Here is an 18,352-nt window from a genome sequence, read left to right as displayed (position 1 = left end):
TACCTCAGCCTCCCAAGTTCTGGGATTACACATGTGAGCCATAATGCTTGGCTCTCAGGAGATTTTAATAGGGTCAATTCTCCCTATTAAATTCCTTCAGCCTTTCGCTGACCTAGTCTCCTTCAGCTATCTGTCCTCTGTGTCTTCCCATCTTAAGCCAATTTTCCAATCCTTCCTTCCTTCCTCCCTTCCTCCCTCCCTCTTTTCCTTCCTTCCTTTCTTCCTTTTTTTGAGGGAGGATCTTGATGTTTTGCCTAGGCTGGTCTGGAAATCCTGGGCTCAAGTGGTGCTCTCGTCTCAGCTTCCTGAGTAGCTAGGACTACAGGTGTGCATCACCATGTCTGACTTAACTGGATTTCTTGGAAGAATTGTGTCACCATGTCCATTTCTCAGCTTCTACACTGTCTCAGTCTCTTCAGCATCACTCCGCCTCATTGTATCAAAGAAAGGGCATTGTCAAGATCACTGCCGACCTTCTCTCTTCTTCTTCCTTGAACTTACCACTGTCCCCTTAAAAACTGGTCCTCTCCTACTATTTTTTTATCAGTGAATGACTCTGTCAACTGTTACGAGTCAACTGAGGCACGACCACCCAAGAAAGATTTTGAAGGAGAGACTTTATTAGCCAGCTGGTGACTGCTCTGACCAACAGGTTGTTGAGTCTCAGAGAGCAGCCACGTTTCAACTTTTAGCAGGGTTTATAAGGCAAAAATCTCTGGCAATCTTTGCGAAGCAAACAAGCTTGGGTACAGAAGCGAGACAATAGCTATTTACTAAGGTACAGAAATGAGACAATGGTTATTATTTATGAGTATGAATGAACACAATGAACACAATCCACACAATCATTTGACCATATCCTAGTTTGGTTCCTTCTGTTCTTTTAACTTTATGAGAACCAGACTCTCTCCTAAACCTCCCTCAGCAAGGAAATTAAAAACAGCACCTGATTAATAGCTCCCCTCTACACCTGATTGATGGCTTCCCTCTGGCTAAGTTGTTAACCATTTCACAACCACCCTCTTAGACTGGCCAGAAACACTTTTCTTTTTTTTCTTTTTGGTGGCACTGAGGTTTGAACTCAGGGCCTCACACTTGGTAGGCGGGCACTCTTACCGCTTGAGCCACTCTGCCACCCTTTGTTTTTTTTTTGCTGAGAATAAGGTTTATTGTATTTCATCTTTTTTATTGTTTATCATTTATTCATATGTGTATACATTGTTTGGGTCATTTTTTGCCCCCTGCTCCCCTCTCCCGTACCCTTCTCCCCACCCTCCTCATTTCCAGGCAAAACCTGTTCTGCCCTCTTCTCCAATTTTGTTGAAGAGAAGGCATAAGTGATAGTAAGAAAGACATAGCACTTTTGTTAGCTTGAGATTCCTAGCATTGCTTCCATGCACATGTGTATTACAACCCAAATTGGTTTGTCTCTACCAGACCTCTTCCCTGTTTCCTGGGCACCTTCCCATAGTGGTCTCTGCCAGTTTAAGATTACTTTATTCGCTCCTCTACAGTGGGCGCATCAAACACTTTCAAGTTTTAGGTTTCCTTTCCTTTCCCTATTCCTCCTGTATGCGTTCTCCCCTTAGTGTGTGACCCATGTCCAAGAATATTGCTGCAATTGTTTAAGGTCTACAATCTGCATATGAGGAGAACATAGGATTTTTGGCCTTCTGAGCCTGGCTAACTTCACTTAAGATGTTCTCCAGTTCCATCCATTTACTTGTGAATGATAACATTTCATTCTTCTTCATGGCTGAGTAAAACTCCATTGTGTATTAATACCACATTTTCTTGATCCACTCATCAGTACTGTGGCATCTTGGCTGTTTCCATAACTTGGCTATTGTGAATAGTGCCGCAATAAACATGGATGTGCAGGTGCCTCTGGAGTAACCTGGGTCGCATTCCTTTGGGTGTATCCCTAGGAGTGGGATTGTGAGATAGGGTCTCACAAATTATTTGCCTGGGGCTGGCTTAGAACCTTGATCCTCCTGAGTAGGTAAGATTACAGGTTCCAACTCATTTTGACCCTCCCGTTCCCTAACCTCAATATCCATTCCCGATCTGTAAACTTCACCTTTTAAATTTCTCAGGTCTATTTAGAAGTCCTTCTTCACCACCACCAAACTAGACCAAGCTAGCTTCGTCTCAGGACTTGCTCAGTTGATAAAGCCTCCTGAATTAATTTTTTACCCCACCTCTTCTAATTTGTTCTCTGTACTGTAGTATAGAGTCATAGATTCAAAATGCAAATTTGGTCCCCTCCCCGCTTTGAGCCAGGTTCTCACTATGTAGTCCAGGCTGGTCTTGAACTCAAGATCTTCTTGCCTCAGCTTCCCAAGTGCTGGAATTACAAGCGTGAGCCAGCACACCTGGCTCATGTCGCTCTCTCAGTTTGAACCCTTCACCCATCACTTCCTTATTTTAGGACATACATACACGTCAAGATTCTTAACCTGTTTTGGCATGCTCGACTGTCCAGGGGAGTCTGTCCTTATCTTGCTCCATGTCCTCCACAACTCCTTGCTTCAGGCATATAGACACTTTCTGTGCTGTGGCAAGTTCATGTTTGGGTTTCATGTTTTCAAGTGATTATATGTGGTTTTGGTCTGCAGGAAGAACCTACGGCGTGATTTTAAACTATGGAATTGTCCTTGATAAGCCTATAGTTAATATTCTATAATCAGAGAAAGTTGATACAAATGTGGCAGGCATGGTTGTTACCATTACATTTACTGATTTCAACCACCTAGGAAAATTCCTCAGTGTACAATCCATGTGCGCTCAAGTCCATGTGTGTGTGCGCAGGCATGCCCGAGCACATACAGACACTCACTGTCTGTTGCCATGTTTTCTGCATCCTTTCCATCAGGTGGAGCAATGCCAGTGGCTTTGCTTTACCTGAAGGCCTCTGTTTCTCTGGCCTGTGTAATTTCTGTTTGATTTCACAATGTGCATTTCTGTCTTTACAGAGTACATGCCGACCAGCAGCCATCCCAGACACACAGTCTGCATTTCTTCAGACAAGTCTGACAAAGACTTGCAAAACCTAGGCGGCTCCAGACCTGCCCCTGTTTTAGAGGGCTGGGCCTCTGCAGGAGGTTGCCCATCTTGAGTCACATACACACGCGCATGCATACATACATGTGCAGGATTACCAGTGCACGTTACGCTTAACACTTGTGATCAGGCTCTGGTCTTTACCTGCAGACAGACCTGGATCCATCTGCAGGTTCCAATTTGAAAAACACATTAGTGTGGCTTGGGGTTGACAAACTATAGTCCACTTCCTATTTTTATGAATAAAGTTTTATTCCAACACCGTCATGAGCATTCATTTTTATAGGCACTTTGTGCTCCAATGGCAGAGTTGAGTAGTTGGGACAGAGACTGTGTAGCTAGAAAGCCTGGAATACTTACTGTCCGACCAGCTGGCTACAGAGTTTGCTTACCTCTGATCTAGTCTGTGCTTCCCACAAGCAACAATCAATAACAAGGTACAGCTGTCAGATTTAGCAATTAAAAATAAGAAATAAATTCTTTATTTAATTAGTTAATTTTTGGTACTTGGGATTAATGCAGGACTTCTGTGTATGCTAAGCACATGCTGTACCACTGAGCCCCAACCAACATGTTTCCTTAAAGAATAGGTATGTTACAAGTATGTTACACAAATCACGTGGTACCACTATGACAAGGACTGGTAGAGGACTGCTATCTTCTTCCTAATCCTGTTCTATTACCTCACTTTGAGCTTCAGAACAGATAGAAGTTGAAGGGAGGAGGGGCCTGGGCATGGCATGTGTTCTGTGGAAGAGGCTGTGTGGAATGGAGGTGGAGGAGGAGTCTTTAGTCACTTTCACCTGTGTCACCTTGACAACTGTGGGAGGTCTGGGCTTGGAGTCCTCTGGTGCAGCTGGTAGGTATCAGTGACTAGTACCCACGCCACAATTGCACAAGTAAATGCTGGTGAAGAGGCTCTTTAGGGACAGAACTGTTCCATTCTTCACTCCAGCAAGCACTTCTTTAAGGCAGCAACTCCAGGGTACCGTACAGCTCAGTGGCAGGGTACTTGCTTCGTATGTGTGAGGCCCTGGGTTCCATCCCCAGTGCTGCAAGAAAAAAAATAATGAAGGCAATGAAACTGTGCTTTGTACATCTTCTTCTTGGCTGTCTTACTGCCCTGATTATATAGGCGCAGAGACTGCCCCTGTCACCAGTGGACTTGGGAGTGGAGCTCCTATTCATGCTGCATTTGTTTTTCCTTTGTGTCATCTCCATCAGAGGGTGGATAGAAGTCACTTTACTTTGCACATCACTAAGGACTGGATGGAGTAGCAGTTGCCTGTGCAGGCCCTGCCGCCAGACAATTTGGGGTTATGTCTTAGTTTAGTAATTTACTGCCTAAATGACCTGGGAGAAATTACCTAGCCCCCCCCTTTTTTTTTTGGTGGTACTGAGGTTTGAACTCAGGACATAATGCTTACTAGTCAGGGGCTCTACTGCTTGAGCTTCAGCCCCACCCCCCACCTTTGGCAGCACTGGGGTTTGAACTCAGTGCCTCAATACTTGGTAGGCAGGCATTCTTACCACTTGAACCACTCTGTCAGCCCCTTCCAGCCCTTTTTGCTCTAGTTATTTTATTGGTGGGACTGGAGTTTGAACTCAAGGCTGCACACTTGCAAAGTAGACACTCTATCTCTTGAGCTACACCTCCAGTCCATTTTGGTCTAGTTATTTTAGAGATGGGGATCTTGCAAACTATTTGCCTGGGCTGGATTTGAATCACGATCCTCCCAAGTTCAGCCTCTCAAGTAGCTAGGATTACAGGCATGAGCCACCAGCACCCAGCTGCTCTGATTATTTTTGAGAGAGTCTCACTTTATGCTCAGCTCAGCCTGGACCATGGCCCTCCTATTTATGCTTCCCGCAAAGCTGGGATGACAGGCGTGTGCCACCATGCCCAGTTTTATTGGTCGAGATGGGATCTTATGAACTTTTTGCCTGGGCTGGCATTGAACCACTTCGAGCCTCAATTTCCTCATCTGTAGAATGGTAGGATGATAACAGTCCCTACCTCTTGGGTTGCTGTGAGGATCAAGGAATGAAACCATAGCAATACTTAGAACTGTGTCTGGCATATACTAAGCACTTAGTAAATGTTAGCTGTCTTTTTCTGGTCAGTCAGTTGGGTGAAGCCTTTTGAACTCACCCTCCTGCAGTGCCAGCACTCCCCACTAGGTGTCACCATTCAGCAGCCATTGTCTGCAGCTTGACTGGCTGGAAATTTACTCTTTGCTTATTTTCATTTTTGATTTGATTTGCTAATTTCAAGGGGATAAACTGACACACTATCTTTTTAAATCCTTGGGGATCCAGAAATTCCATTACAGTTACTGGCGTCCAGGCCTGGAAGGAGTCTTTGGTCATAGTTAAGTGGCATATATAAGTGGCATATAATTTATGTCCAAACCAAGATATTTTGAGAGTGAGAGGGGGGCTATTAGTAACCATGTCAGGACAAGTGGAATAAATGGGATGTGACCAAGACCCCAGGATTGTCACCTTGCCTATGTCTAACCTATTATGTGATCAGCCCTCAGCATTTTCCAGAAACTCATTGGCCTATTCCTTGAGGTCAGTAAAACCTGACCTCAAGCTTTGGGGAGTTCTTTCTCCATGTCTTGCCTCATTGTCAGGCTTATTTGAATTTTGTTCTTGGTGGACACAATCAGTGCACCTTGTAGACCTTAAGTTGTCTTGGCCTCTTTTTTTTTTGGGATGGGATTTGAACTCAGAGCTTTGTGCTTGCAAACTGGGCGTTCTACAGCTTGAGCCACACCTCCAGTCCATTTTGCAGTTATTTTGGAGATGAGGGTTTCATGAACTATTTCACTGAGCTGGCCTCGAACTGAGATCTTCCCAATCTCAGCCTTCCAATTAGCTAGAATGACAGGAGTGAGCTGAACAATCCTTTATCCTCTACAGCTTTTCTCTGCAGGTTTCCCCAGTGGGCTATCAGCACTGCAGGCGATCAGTCTTTTATCTCTGGATGCACCCTAGGAGGGTGAGCAGCCTGGGTTACTGGTCAGGGGATACTTCTAAGGATTCTTCCATCTCCACATTGCAACAATCCTATTATTTCAGATCTGCTATCTTCCTTTAATGGGCAGAAGGATTGGCAAGGATCCTCTCTGCATCTAGCGTTGTGCTCTTGCCTCCAGCATCCTGGTCAGTCCATCTGCTTTGAGGCATTGCTATTGCTATACCCCATTTCACAGGAGAGGAGATTGACGCCTAGTGCTGTTAAAACCCATAAGAGGCAATCAGAATTCCAACAGAACTGTCTGAAGTCCGGCACTTGCTATCTCACTGGGCTGTTTCCTGCTGTTTTTTTCATTTTCTTTTTCACCCACCAGTAGACATCACTAACAGGTCTCTTTCCCTCACTGCGATTCTGTTTCCTCTTCTGGAAGGTGGACAGAGTTGGCAACCTGTGCATACTAAAAGGGCTGCCACAAGACTGGCAAGACTTTATGTTGGGATGGGGTGTTAACAGGTTTTGAAAGAAGGGAGGACAGTATTTCTCTTGGGGAGGGATTCACAAGTAGATGGATTTGTAGGCTAAGTCTAACAGACACAAACAAGATCATGTGCCTATGAGGGAAGAGGGGAGGGGGCCCAGGAGATGAGTGGAAACTGTAATTAGGAGAAAGCAAGCAGGATCCTTATAATTGTTGTAAAGTTTAAAATGTTTGTCTCATGCTGGTGGTTGGTGCACCTGCAGTCCCAGCTACTCTGGGCGTTGAGGCGGGAGAATCTATGAAGCCCAGGAGTTCAGGGCCAGCCTGGGCAATACAGCCAGACTCCATCTGTTAAAAAAAAAAAAGTCTCAATCCACACTCAGTGCACATGGGAAGCACAGGTAGCACTTTCGATGACAACCATGATGAGGAGAGAGGATGGGAAGTTTAGTGGTCACTTTGGAAACAAGTTTAGGCCTTCAGACTTCAAGAATCCAGGCCTGGGGAGGCGCATAGAAGCAGGAGGCCTGAGACGTCAAACCTGAGTGGGGACTTCAGTGGGGCCCTCTATCCTCTTGGAGCCCTTTACCAACCCAGGCGGCCTCTAGTCCTAGGAGGGAGCGACTCCTCAGCAGGGTGTCTCCGGGCTTTTTCAACATCTCAAATAGTGCGCCCGAAATACCAAGGACGATCAGGGTGGGGGTGGGGAGGCCAGACAGCCTGGCACGAGCGGGAAAGCCGAGACCCTGGCAGGCGGCCTAGGGGTGGCGTGCGGGCGCAGAGCCCAGGAGCGCCATCTAGCAGGCTCTGCCATCCTTGTCCCCAGCTCGGGGAGGGCGCGACCAGGACCGATCCTGGCCGGGGACAGACGCCGTCGTGCAGCTCCACCTCTGGGGAGCGGCGGAGCCGGGAATCGCGGGAATCGGGTCGCGGATGCGGAGGGAAGTTCCGGAACTTCGAGCGGGCGGCGCGACTGTCCCACATCCAGCGCGAAGGCCGGGGACACCACTAAAGCCGGGGTGCCGCCCGCCCCTCACCAACTCCCTCCTAGCCGGCTCCCAGCGCGCGGCGCTCTGGCCCTGGGACTCGCCCCGCCCCCTCGGATCGCCCCGCCCCTCGACAGCCCCGTCCCGCCCCGGCCCCGCCCCCTGTTTCCGCTGGCGGCGGCGGCGGCGGCGGCGGTGCGGGAGTGCGAGCCGAGCGGTGGTCCCCACATTCCGGCGAGCGCGGTGAGTGCGGCCGGGGAGGCGGCCGCGGCGCGCGGCTCCCGAACACGTAAAGTTGCGGGAGGGCGGGGAGGACTCCAGACCCCGTCCTGAGGGGCACGGGCGGCGGGGGGCGCCCGGGGAGGGGAGCTACGGGAAGGGGCGACCCGGAGAGGCGGAACCCCGGGAAGGCGGTGTGGGCCGGCGGTGAAGGCCAGAGGAACCGGCCCGCGCCGCGGGAGCGCGCGGGAAGGGGAAGGTGCGTGCGCGGCCCGGTCCCCGAGCCGACCCGGGTCTGCCTGGGGAGGCTCGGAGAGAAACCTTTCGGGAATGGGGCCTCGGAGAGCGGAAGCCCGGGCGAAGGGATGGGAGGCCCGTAGGATGCAGTAGAAAGGGAGACCCCCGGAGCTGTCAAGGGCCAGGGGACCGGCTGGAGACAGTCCATACAGGACCCCCAGAGAGTGTCAGGGCCCTCTGCGCAGGGCTGGGAGACACCTTCTCCCCCCTCCCCCCGTGTAACCCCCGCTCTCCAGCCACCTCTTGGGCCACTCACTGCGCTTGATAGGCACTCAAGAGTGATAGGGCTTTGGCACACCCCTAGGTCTGAGATGCAACCCATCTGTGCGCTCAAGTTTGGGACTTTAAAAAACTTTCGTGTGTGTGTGTGTGTGTGTGTGTGTGTGTGTGTGTGTTTAAAGTTCAAACAAGCAATTCAGATTATGAGAGTATTTGTAGATATGTATCTTGGAACCAGAGTTTTGGAACTCCTGTCTCTTTGAAAAAGGTACTGGTCTCTTCTGCATCTTCCCCCCAAATGCCTGTAGTGTCTGGGGTACTATGGGATCAGCTGAGCTGTGTCGACCTTTCCTCCCCATCCCCCAGAACGAGGGTGAGAAGGCAGCAGTTGACCTCTCTTGGGTCAGACTCATGATGTGAGAGCGCTTTTCTGACCTGCAGCTGTCCAGGTCTCTGGGGTGACTGAGGCATTTCCTCCTCCAGGAAGCTTTCCTGGACTGGTGGAGAAAACCAGGAACTTATGCTCCGATCCCTGTATACATGCCAGCTCCTCTTGCTCTACCCCAAATAGCTACAAAGGATATTTTGTGTGTATGTTCTGCTGTGAAGATATCCCGTACACTTGCCATCATAAGAAAATGCGGAGGGGGGGGAAGGGCTTATTGGTCATTTCAAACAATGGACTGGACAAATCATTTATATTTAGCTGAGGAATGCAGCCAGAGAGGCAGACAATCACACCGGCTTCCCACCCTGGTCTGGGTTGGTCCTGGCGTGGTCCATGCAGCTGGGTAGTGGGCTGGGGGTGAGAGGGAAGAGGATCTGGGTGGATAAATGTGAAGTGCAATTTGGTTCTACTTCCTCATGGAAGACCTGTTGTGCACAGTCCCTGAACAGCTGAGAGTGCTCTAGAAAGGAGCAGGTTATTATTCTTTTTTCTTTTATTTGGTCTGTCTTAATCAGGTTTTAATCTTCTGGTAGGACTCTTTTAAATATATAATCAGGTATTTACTTATTTAATTATTTATTTTGACACATGTGAGAACACGAAATATGATCAGGTATTTGGTATTAATAACAGTAACCAGAGCTTATTAAGTAACTTGTAGTCAGCTCGAGTGCATTCACTGTGCTTTAGCTTTTATAATTTTATCTGATTTAGACATTCCCTTGTGAAATATATATTACTTTTAATTGCCTTCTTATAGGTTAGGAAAATGAGACTCAGAAAGCGTATATATATATATATATATATATTTTTTTTTTTTGTGGTGCTGGGGTTTGAATTCAGAGTCTTGTGCTTGCTAGGTGTTCTACCACTTAAGCCACACTGCCAGCTCTTTTTGCTTTAGTTATTTTTCAGGTAGGGTCTCACATTTTTTTTTTTTTTGTCAGGGTCACCTGGACCTTAATCCTCCTCCTTAGGCTTCTTGTGTAGCTGGGACCACAGGCATGTACTACCATGGCCTGGCTTGTTTGTTGAGATGGTGGTCTTGCTAACTTTTTGCCTGGGCTGATTTTGAACTGTCCCTATTTCTACCTCCTGAGTAACTGGGATTACAGGTGTAAGCCACTGTGCCTGACCAATAAATCTCTTCTTTAAGGTCACAAAACTCATTAAAAAAGAATAAAAACTTGAACTTGTGGCTTCCGAGCCCTCATGCTGTGGGTATCTCGTCCCTCCTGTATGAGCCTGTTTTATCCCTACCCTTACCTATATCTGCAACCTTGGCCAAATTACCTCCCCTTCCCAGCTCTCTATTTTGGAGGGCTTTTGGTTAAAATGTTTCTAGAGTTTCTTCCAGCATCACATAATTAACAGCATAAGATGATATCAGCAGTCAGTAAGTGTGGTTTTTAAGACAAATTTTAGGTTTCTAATTTCGATAAAAACACGTAACTTCCAGTTTACCATCTTATCGGTCTGAGTGTACAGTTCAGCTGTGTTAAATAAGTTCATATTATTTTGCAACTTTTCATTCTGCAAAACTGAAACAATATCCATTACACATCTCCCTGTTTCCCTCCTCCCAGCCCCAGGCAATCACCGGTCTACCTTTCAAGCAGTGTGCTTTACTAAGCTCCCACTATGAGCTTACTTTGTGCTGCCCTTGAGGGATTAGTAAGGGCCTTTGTGGAGATGTAGCCTGCTTCGTTTAGGTGGGGAGCCCATGGACCTGGGCTCTGTAACCCCAGTGCTGCAGGTCCTGTGAAGAGAATGAACGAGTGGGTAATGCCTTGGGCAAGGGCCTTTACCTATTGCCTCAGCTTCCTACTTGCAAAGCAGGATAACAGTACCAGGTTGTCAGGGCTTGGTAGGAATAAGGAGCTGATGTATGTGAAGCATGTAGTTTAGGGCTGCATACACAGCAGGTGTGCAGTAAGTGGGACTGTTATTTATAACCTAGCTGGGAGATGAGGCTAATGCGCTTGGAACATCAGAGGTCGAGACTTTTCTTTTGCCACTGAGGCCCAGGCCTTCTGTGCTTGTCTTGTCCCCACTGACAAGAAGGGCGTGGATCTAATCCTGGTGCCTTAGCCTGGCACTCAGCAGCCTTCCTCTCTGATCCCAGCCTGCCTGTCCAGCCTCCTCTCTCTCCTATCTTGTCCTTCCAGGAATCCATAGGTCTAGCCAAACTGTTCATTCCTTAGTTTATGCTGTTCTACCTTCCTGGAATGCCCTTCCCATTCAGTCATTCTTCCAATCCTTCAAGTGCCTGCTTATGTACAGCTCCTTTCAGGGAGCCTTCCTGGTCACCCATCCCTAACTCACCTCTTTTTCTTTGGAACTCCTATGGCTTTTCTGCCTTCACTTGTCTCTTGCCTCTTAGACACTCCTGTACCACTCAAGATGATTTCTTTAGTGAATTTCTGTGCTAAGTTCTGAAAATGACAGTTCACAGTACAAAGTGAAGGGGTTGGGGTGTAGTTCAGCAAGAGAACACTTGCCTGGTGTGCTTGAGGCTTTTGGTTTCATCCTTGATGCTGAAAAAAAAATAGTACAAAGTGAAGCAGGATATGGTATACTCCTGTAGTCCCAGCTACTGGGGAGCTGAGACTGGACTTGAGTCCAAGGCCAGTATAGCAAGACCCTGGCTCAAAAATAAAAGCACAAAGTGAGTGATTTCTCAGCAGGATGTTGAGTGGGTCCAGAGGTGGCTCAGTCACCCTGACAGAGGAGGAACACTAAGGTGGACACCTACTTTGAAGCGGGGCAGGGATCTGCATTTTCACAAAGGGAGGAAGGACCAGCTTGAGGACAGACCCTGAGAAAGTGCTGGAATAGGTGAATAATCCAGTGGGGCTGATGGAGAAGAGACAGACAGTGGCTGTATTGTGGGGACTTCAAATGTCCAGCCAAGGAATTTTTTTTTTTGGTGGAAATGGGGTTTGAACTCAGGGCTTTGTGCTTACAAAGTAGGTGGCTCTATCATTTGATCATGCCTCTAATACATTTTGCTCTGGTTATTTTGGAGATGGGCGTCTCAAGAACTGTTTGTCTGGGCTGACCTCGAACTGCAATCCTTCCAATCTCAGCCTCCCAAGGAGCTAGGATTATAGGCATGAGTCACTGATACCTGCTTTAGCCAAGGAATTTCATCTATCCGTCTGGTTATTCAGGAGAAACTCACATGTGTAAGCTCAATTGAGCACTCTGGGACCTGTGCAGGTTGGAGTAGAGGGGTAACAGCAGGTCTGGGAGCAGGGAGCAGTTTCAAACTTCAAGATCCTATCTCAAAAATACCCAACACAAAAAAAGGGCCGGTGGAGTGGCTCAGGTGGTAGAGTGCCTGCCTGGCAAGCATGAGGCCCTGAGTTCAAACCCCAGTATTGCCAAAAAAAGAAAAAAAAAATGAACTTTGTACCTTCTAGAATCCCAAATTTGCATCCACAGCAATACTTGTACCCAGGCCTGGCTTTCTCCGGAGTCATGTTTCCGTGGAGTCAAGTGTTTCCTGTATTGTCCTCACGTCTCAACTTAACTGCCCTTCCGATTTCTGCTGCACTTTCATCTCACTCAATGGCAGTTTTCCACCAAGTCTTTACTGCTCCACCAGAGTGGCCTTAGATGTGGTAGACATGAGAACACAGTGACCTCTTCCTTTGTATCAGCCTCATGGCATATGTGAATCAAACTCACATCTCAGAAAACTTGCCTACTTTGACGTATCTTGAAACTTTGGGTCATTTGTGAGTGGTCAGAATTGTAAATGTTAAATCTTTGGATGTTGAGGGTCTACCCAGGGATGGCAGATCTGTGGCATGGATACTGTTACTTCTTTAACTGCCCAGAGCAGACATCCCTAATCTATTACAGCTGACTTCCCTGCTGAGCCAAGGCTTGGGGTCTCCAAATGGTTGAGGCATCCACCACCAGTTGAGTGGAATTGGCACCACAGCTGGAACCTGTTTGCCATTTCTGGCCTTTTCTTGTTATTGAATGAGTGGGTTCTTGGTGGGAGACTGCTGCCCTTCAGAGAGGCCATTGCTGAACAGAATTCACCTTAGAATGGCTTCATAGCAAAGTGATGACCTAATATTTTATTTTCCTGCAGGAATATCCTGGGGCCAAGGTGTTTTCAGGAAATAAAAAGAAACCAGGTCAGTGTCAGTCTGGGTCCATTGTGTGCTGGGGCCTCTGAAAGTCTGTGTGTTATCAGCTTTGTCTAAAGTTGGTTTTTCTTGCCTTTTAACTGTGGGTTGGGGAGATAGAATAGAATGCTGACATTTTGTAGATGTCTCCCTGCCCTTGTGACTTTGCATTTATAAGATCTTTGAACTGGGCTTTGGGGGCAGGAGAAAATTGACCCCCCACCCCACTGGTTTTGATTGGTGCCAAAGGGTACCCTTGGTTTCTTTCTTGGCTACCCCAATAGTGTGGAGGGAAGCAGGAGAGGCCTGTAACTTCCTGCTTCCTATCTCTTCCAAGCAGCCTGGAGAGCTGGGGTTGGAGCGACCTCTGTGGGAACCCTGGCTAGCTTTGTGTCTCTTTATGCTGCAGGAAGTGCCCACTTCTGCTCCTCTAGGCTCCTGAGGTCTTGCTGATGGCTTGTCTAAAAAAGCCACTTGTCCACAGAGCCCTTGCTGAGCCAGTAGGCCTGAGCTACTGGCAGTGGGAGTAGATGGTGCTGATTTGGGCTCCCTGGGGCAGATGCTTACAGACCTGAGCCTTTTTATGGTTTAATTTACGTGCATTTTATCCTGTGGCTTCTTCCTGCCGGGTGATTTGTAAATCTCTTACCTTCTGTGAACCCATAGTATGGTTGCTGGAGGAAGAAGAGGGGCCCTGATAGTGCTGGCTGGTAGTTTATTTTACCAAAAAATTCCCCATCTGTGAGTTCCAGAGGGGTTATTTGGTGGCCTGTTATTGTCCTGGCATGCTTTGCACACTGTACTTAGGTGGGTCTGTATGTCCACCGCGAATATAATGTAATTGTATTAAGTCTCCTTTAGCATTCACAACAGTCTCATGAGGTAGCTGTCATATCTGTGCACTGCACAGCACCAGCAGCTAAGGCGGAGGGTCTCCTGTGTGAGGGGGAGCAGGGATTCCAACCCAGGTGCTCTGCTGGACCTTTTGCAGACTTGAGTGGCTCTTCCCAGCCCCTGGGAAGCCTGGCTGCCCACGCAGGAAAGTGTAAGGTCTCATTTTGGGTCTTCCTCCTTCCCTGGGCCTTCATGAGTGCCTTTCATTCTTGTAGTTCTTTTTTGCGGTACTGGGGCTTGAACTCAGGGCCTACACCTTGAGCCACTCCACCAGCCCTTTTTTGTGATGGGTATTTTTGAGATGGGGGTCTCTTGAACTATTTGCCCGGACTGGCTTTGAACTGCTATCCCTCTGATCTCTGCCTCCTGAGTAGCTAGGATTACAGGTGTGTGCCACTAGTGCCTGGCCATCATTCTTGTAGTTTGGGAATTTGGAGCACGCCTATGGTTGAACTGTGCAGTGCAGCCAGGGAACACAGTCAGATGGCAGAAAGGGAAGGGAAGGAAAGGAAAGGAAAGGGAATGATGGCCCTGTCTCATCAGAGATCCTGTGGGGCCAGGCCTGGTGGGCCCACCAGGTTGAATTTAGTGGGGAGCTTCCCAAGAGACCCTCATGACCTTGGATAGAGGACAGACCCTGACATCATGCCTTTTCCAGCTGGGTGACCAGCTTTCGCCTGCACATCTGTGTTGAAGCCCAAGTGAGGGAGACCCGAGTGACAGACTTTGCAGACAGGAAGTTTATCCTGTCTGATGACTGTGGCCTCCAGGGCTTTGGTTTGGCCATTTCTCGTCATGCTTGTGGGCCTCTGGAATGATGACCAGCTCTGGGGAGGGAGGCTTGCATCCCGGCTCCTGCCTCTCACTGTGAGTGACCTTTGCAACTTAATTGCTTTCTTCAGGCCCATTTTCTTGCCTGTCAATGGGAGGCTGTCAATCTATGGTCTAGGTTTCTTCTAGTTCTGCTATAGGTGGTTTGTGAGATGAGACCAGCCTGAGTTTTGGCTTCTAGTTCTGGGGCTTCCTAATTTCTCCTCCTATTGCCTTCCCTGCCCCTGACCTAGAGGAGGATGGAGGAGGGAAAAAGGAAATTAATGAGTAAACCTGATGCCCTGATTTCTGATTGGGGGCAGAGGTTGTTTACAGAGATGGCCGCCTGTCTGGGGAGTGGCTTATCTTACTGCCTCCTTTCTGTCCTGTGCTACTTTTTTGTTTTTTAATGGTACTAGACATAGAACCAAGGGCCTTACACATGCGAGACAATTGCTGTGCCACTGAGCTACACCCCCAGTCTCTGTGTGGCTACTTTCATTAGTATTCACTGCCTCCTGGTCCTGGCCGACACAGTTCAGAGGTAGAAGGCTCCATGGCTGGACTCCAGCCTGACAGCTTGATAACCTCAGCTCAGCTTAAGAACACCTGCCTGGGTGCAGCTTAGCTTCCAAACCAACACACACCAAAAACTCAGCTGGGACCAGGCTGGGGAAGAGGACAGACGAGGTTTCTCTGGCTTTCTGAGTGTCATACCCAGAGTGGTTCATTCTGCATGCTGGGGCCAAATGAAGACTTTTTTCAGATTACCTTTTGTTTAATATTGTATGTGCTTTTGAGTTTAGCATACCCCTTCCACCCTTTCTTTTCCCTCTCAGTCCTCTACACCCAACAGCGAATAGCTGGAAGTGGATTTTTCTTTGATACCCACTTACTTTGAGAGTTTTGTGACCATCTTTACTCTCAATGGTCAGCATTTGTTAAAACATCTGATGTGTGATGGGAACGAGAAAGGATGGGGTTGGGAGTGATGGGGTCAGGAAGCTCAATAGATGCTCTCTGGAGTGGTCTGTCTATCACTGCAGGAGTGCTGAAGGGTCACGTGGTCTCTGGTGCAGGATCTTGGTGAGGCCTTGGCCTAGTAGCTTACAGCACCTTTGCCTGGATTTGGTAAATGACCCTTATTTGGCCATTTTAAAACAAAAATTGAAACAAAACAAAAATATAAAAAATAAATTGAAGCACATGTATAGCTGGAGTAACATCCAGTTAACCCTGGTTAAAGCTAGAAAAACAGCCTTCTACAGGCCTTGGCTGTGTGCACACTTGTGTGTATACCACCCCCAGCACACAGTCTGCTTCTTCCATTCCCAGTGAGGGGAGTGGGTCTGGTCAGAGTGAAGCAGAAGGCCTCTGGGAACTGTGCCCAAGTAGGGGAAGTGATCCAGGGGTATGCCCGGAGCAAGGTTGACCTTATAGAGCATGTGTGTGCTTGCCCTGGCATGTATGCGCTGGTTGTGCCCACGTGGGTCTGTGTGGGCAGGAGTTCTACATCATCCTGGAATTCAGCTGAGAGGCCCACCTGTGCCCTCTCCGAAGGTTGATATATACCTGCCAACCTTGCCAATAGCCTCTCCCCTGGCAACCTGCCATAGTTGGAGTCTGTGGGGGTCCAAGCTCTCCAACAAGCTCTGGGGGTGGAGGTGCCAGGGACAGAGGGAGAGCCTGCCTCAGCAAGCCCCTAGCGCCCAATTTGGTCAAGTCCTGTAGGAGGGCTTAGAGGACGGTGACTGACGGGGTTTGAATGGAGCGTGCGTGCATGCAGAATGACATGTTTTGTTTTGGAGAAAATGAGGTAGAGATCTGGGCTTGCAATTTTCCACTTGTCTTAATCCTGGGAGATTCTAAACAGCTTTGTTTAAAAACTGGACATACAGATTACAGGGACCTGAGCGAGGAGGAGTTGTTGGGTCCCCCAGGAAGGCAATTAGGTTTGAAGCCAGACTGTGAATCTGCTTGACCATTACGTATATATGAATGGATGGATGTAGCAAGTGGATCCCAAGGGTGGGCAGGGAGAGTGCATACAGCATCAGCCACTGCATGAGTCACTCTAAATTTACAGTGATTCATACCGGCTCGCTGCTGGGAGGTAGAGAAGAAGTTCCAGGCTGGGGTCCTGTGTCACAGCCCCATCCAGGCTGTGTGTGGCAGAGAGGGAAACAGGGCTTTCTCATGCTATTAGACCAAGAAACTGGGAATGGTGGTGGCTAGTACTGTTATGTCTGCAGTGAATATAACACAAGACATTGTCCTTTCTAGGGCAGGGTGGGTGGAACTTTTTCTGAGGATCTGTGGAGGAACTTGGGAGACTGAGCAGGTCCTGGAGGGAGGTGAGGGGAAAGAGCCTCTTTAGCGCGGCACTGGTGGCTCACGCCTGTAATCCTAGTTACTCAGAAGGCAGAGATCAGGAAGATCGAGGTTTGAAGCCAGACTGGGCAAATAGTTAGAGACCCTATCTTGAAAAAACCCATCACAAAAAAGGGCTAGTGTAGTGTCTTAAGGTGCAGGCCCTGAGTTCAAACCCCAGTACCAAATAAATACACAAAATAAGAAAAGCCTCTTTGTGAGGTTATGTGAGGTTGCAGTGGTAGATGGAAAGCTTGGAGGTGGGAGGGCGAGGTGGGCATGACCTGAGTGTGGAGACAGAGGGACCTGGCTGGCCAGAGAGCGTGCTCTAGGGTACCTGGAATGCCATCCAGAGCAGCTCAGGTATAGGAGGCTGGCTTTGGGAAGCAGGGAGATGAAGATCAAATGACTGTTTTAGGAAACATTTGCTTGAAGCAAAAACCAAGGTGAATTTTTTTTAAAGCATCTATTTTTTTCATTACAAAAATAAGACAAACTCGTTATAATATTTAAATGTATTAACTGTAGAAAAGGAAAATCTCCTACAACCCTACTCTTCAGGATAATCACTGTAAACTTTGGATTGTATTCTTTACAGATATTTTTATGATAAAGTAGCTGCTGACCTGCTTGTTTATTTATCTTCTCAGTGTCTGCAGGCAGAGTTTTATTAGACTTGTTGATTTGACATTTATTTTTCTTTCTTGCTTTTTTTTTTTTTCTTTTTTGGTGGTACTGAGGTTTGAACTCAGAGCCTTGCCTTTGCTAGGCAGGCACTCTACTGCTTGAGCCACTCCCCCAGGTCTTTAGACTTGATCTTTTGATGCTTCTTTAGCCATCTTCCCACCTCAGAATGACCTCATTCTTTTCCATGACTGCACAGACTGCTAAATGGGTATTAGTTATCTATGCGGCACAATATAACCACCCCAAGATTTAGAGGATTAACACAACTACCATTTGTTTGCTCACTTTTCTGTGGGTTAGCCATGTGGGCTGGCCTCAGTTGCTCATACCCAAGCTTATTAACACGGTGATGGTTAGCCAATGGCTCTGCAAGGGCCTGGAGGATTCAAAAAAGCCTAGCTCCTGTAATGGTGGTTGCTGCTGGCTCTCAGCTGGGCCTCTCTCCCCTGATGTGGTTTCTCACTGTCAAGGAAAGGAACTTTTTAGGTGAAATGAAATCTACATGGCCTTGTGAGGTCTGGGCTCTCTAGCCTCCCAAACACAGTGTCCATCTGTGGCTGGGAAAGGCAAGTTATGGGCCAGTGGAGCTCCAGGCTGGGAGAGACCTCAGCGGGAGGACTGGCCAGGCCACAGCCATGGGCGTTTGTTCATGGATGGGAGGATGTGCTTGTGCAATCCCTCCCTGCACCCAGGGGCAGAAGAAGTGGAATCTTCAAGAGTAGATCTCATAGATCTTTGGAAGACAGTGAG

General features: G+C 48.0%; 1 protein-coding gene and 2 non-coding genes across 4 annotated transcripts in view; 2 read left to right on the top strand and 1 right to left on the bottom strand.

The window, feature by feature from the left end:
• Positions 1–1,060: 1,060 nt before the first annotated feature.
• On the bottom strand, positions 1,061–1,137 carry Trnag-acc (transfer RNA glycine (anticodon ACC)). The gene has a single exon. It is a non-coding gene; the product is annotated as a tRNA-Gly (tRNA).
• A 6,494-nt stretch (positions 1,138–7,631) lies between these two features.
• Tspan9 (tetraspanin 9) overlaps positions 7,632–18,352 on the top strand; it is a 184,200-nt gene continuing 173,479 nt past the window's right edge. Inside the window, exons 1-2 of one of the 2 annotated variants that reach the window (XM_074076267.1) lie at positions 7,706–7,756; positions 12,805–12,850. The gene's annotated coding sequence lies outside the window, so the exon portion shown is untranslated. Of the gene's footprint in view, positions 7,757–12,804; positions 12,851–18,352 lie in introns of both variants that reach the window. The other variant, XM_074076266.1, reaches the window with a different exon arrangement.
• Trnaa-ggc (transfer RNA alanine (anticodon GGC)) lies at positions 12,013–12,085 on the top strand. Its single transcript has one exon. It is a non-coding gene; the product is annotated as a tRNA-Ala (tRNA).

This window comes from Castor canadensis, chromosome 6 (assembly GCF_047511655.1).
Source record: "Castor canadensis chromosome 6, mCasCan1.hap1v2, whole genome shotgun sequence".
In the NCBI taxonomy this organism is placed as follows: Eukaryota; Metazoa; Chordata; class Mammalia; order Rodentia; family Castoridae; genus Castor; species Castor canadensis.
The sequence above is the reverse complement of the archived record's forward strand: the minus strand, read 5'-3'. Positions and strand labels throughout refer to the sequence as shown.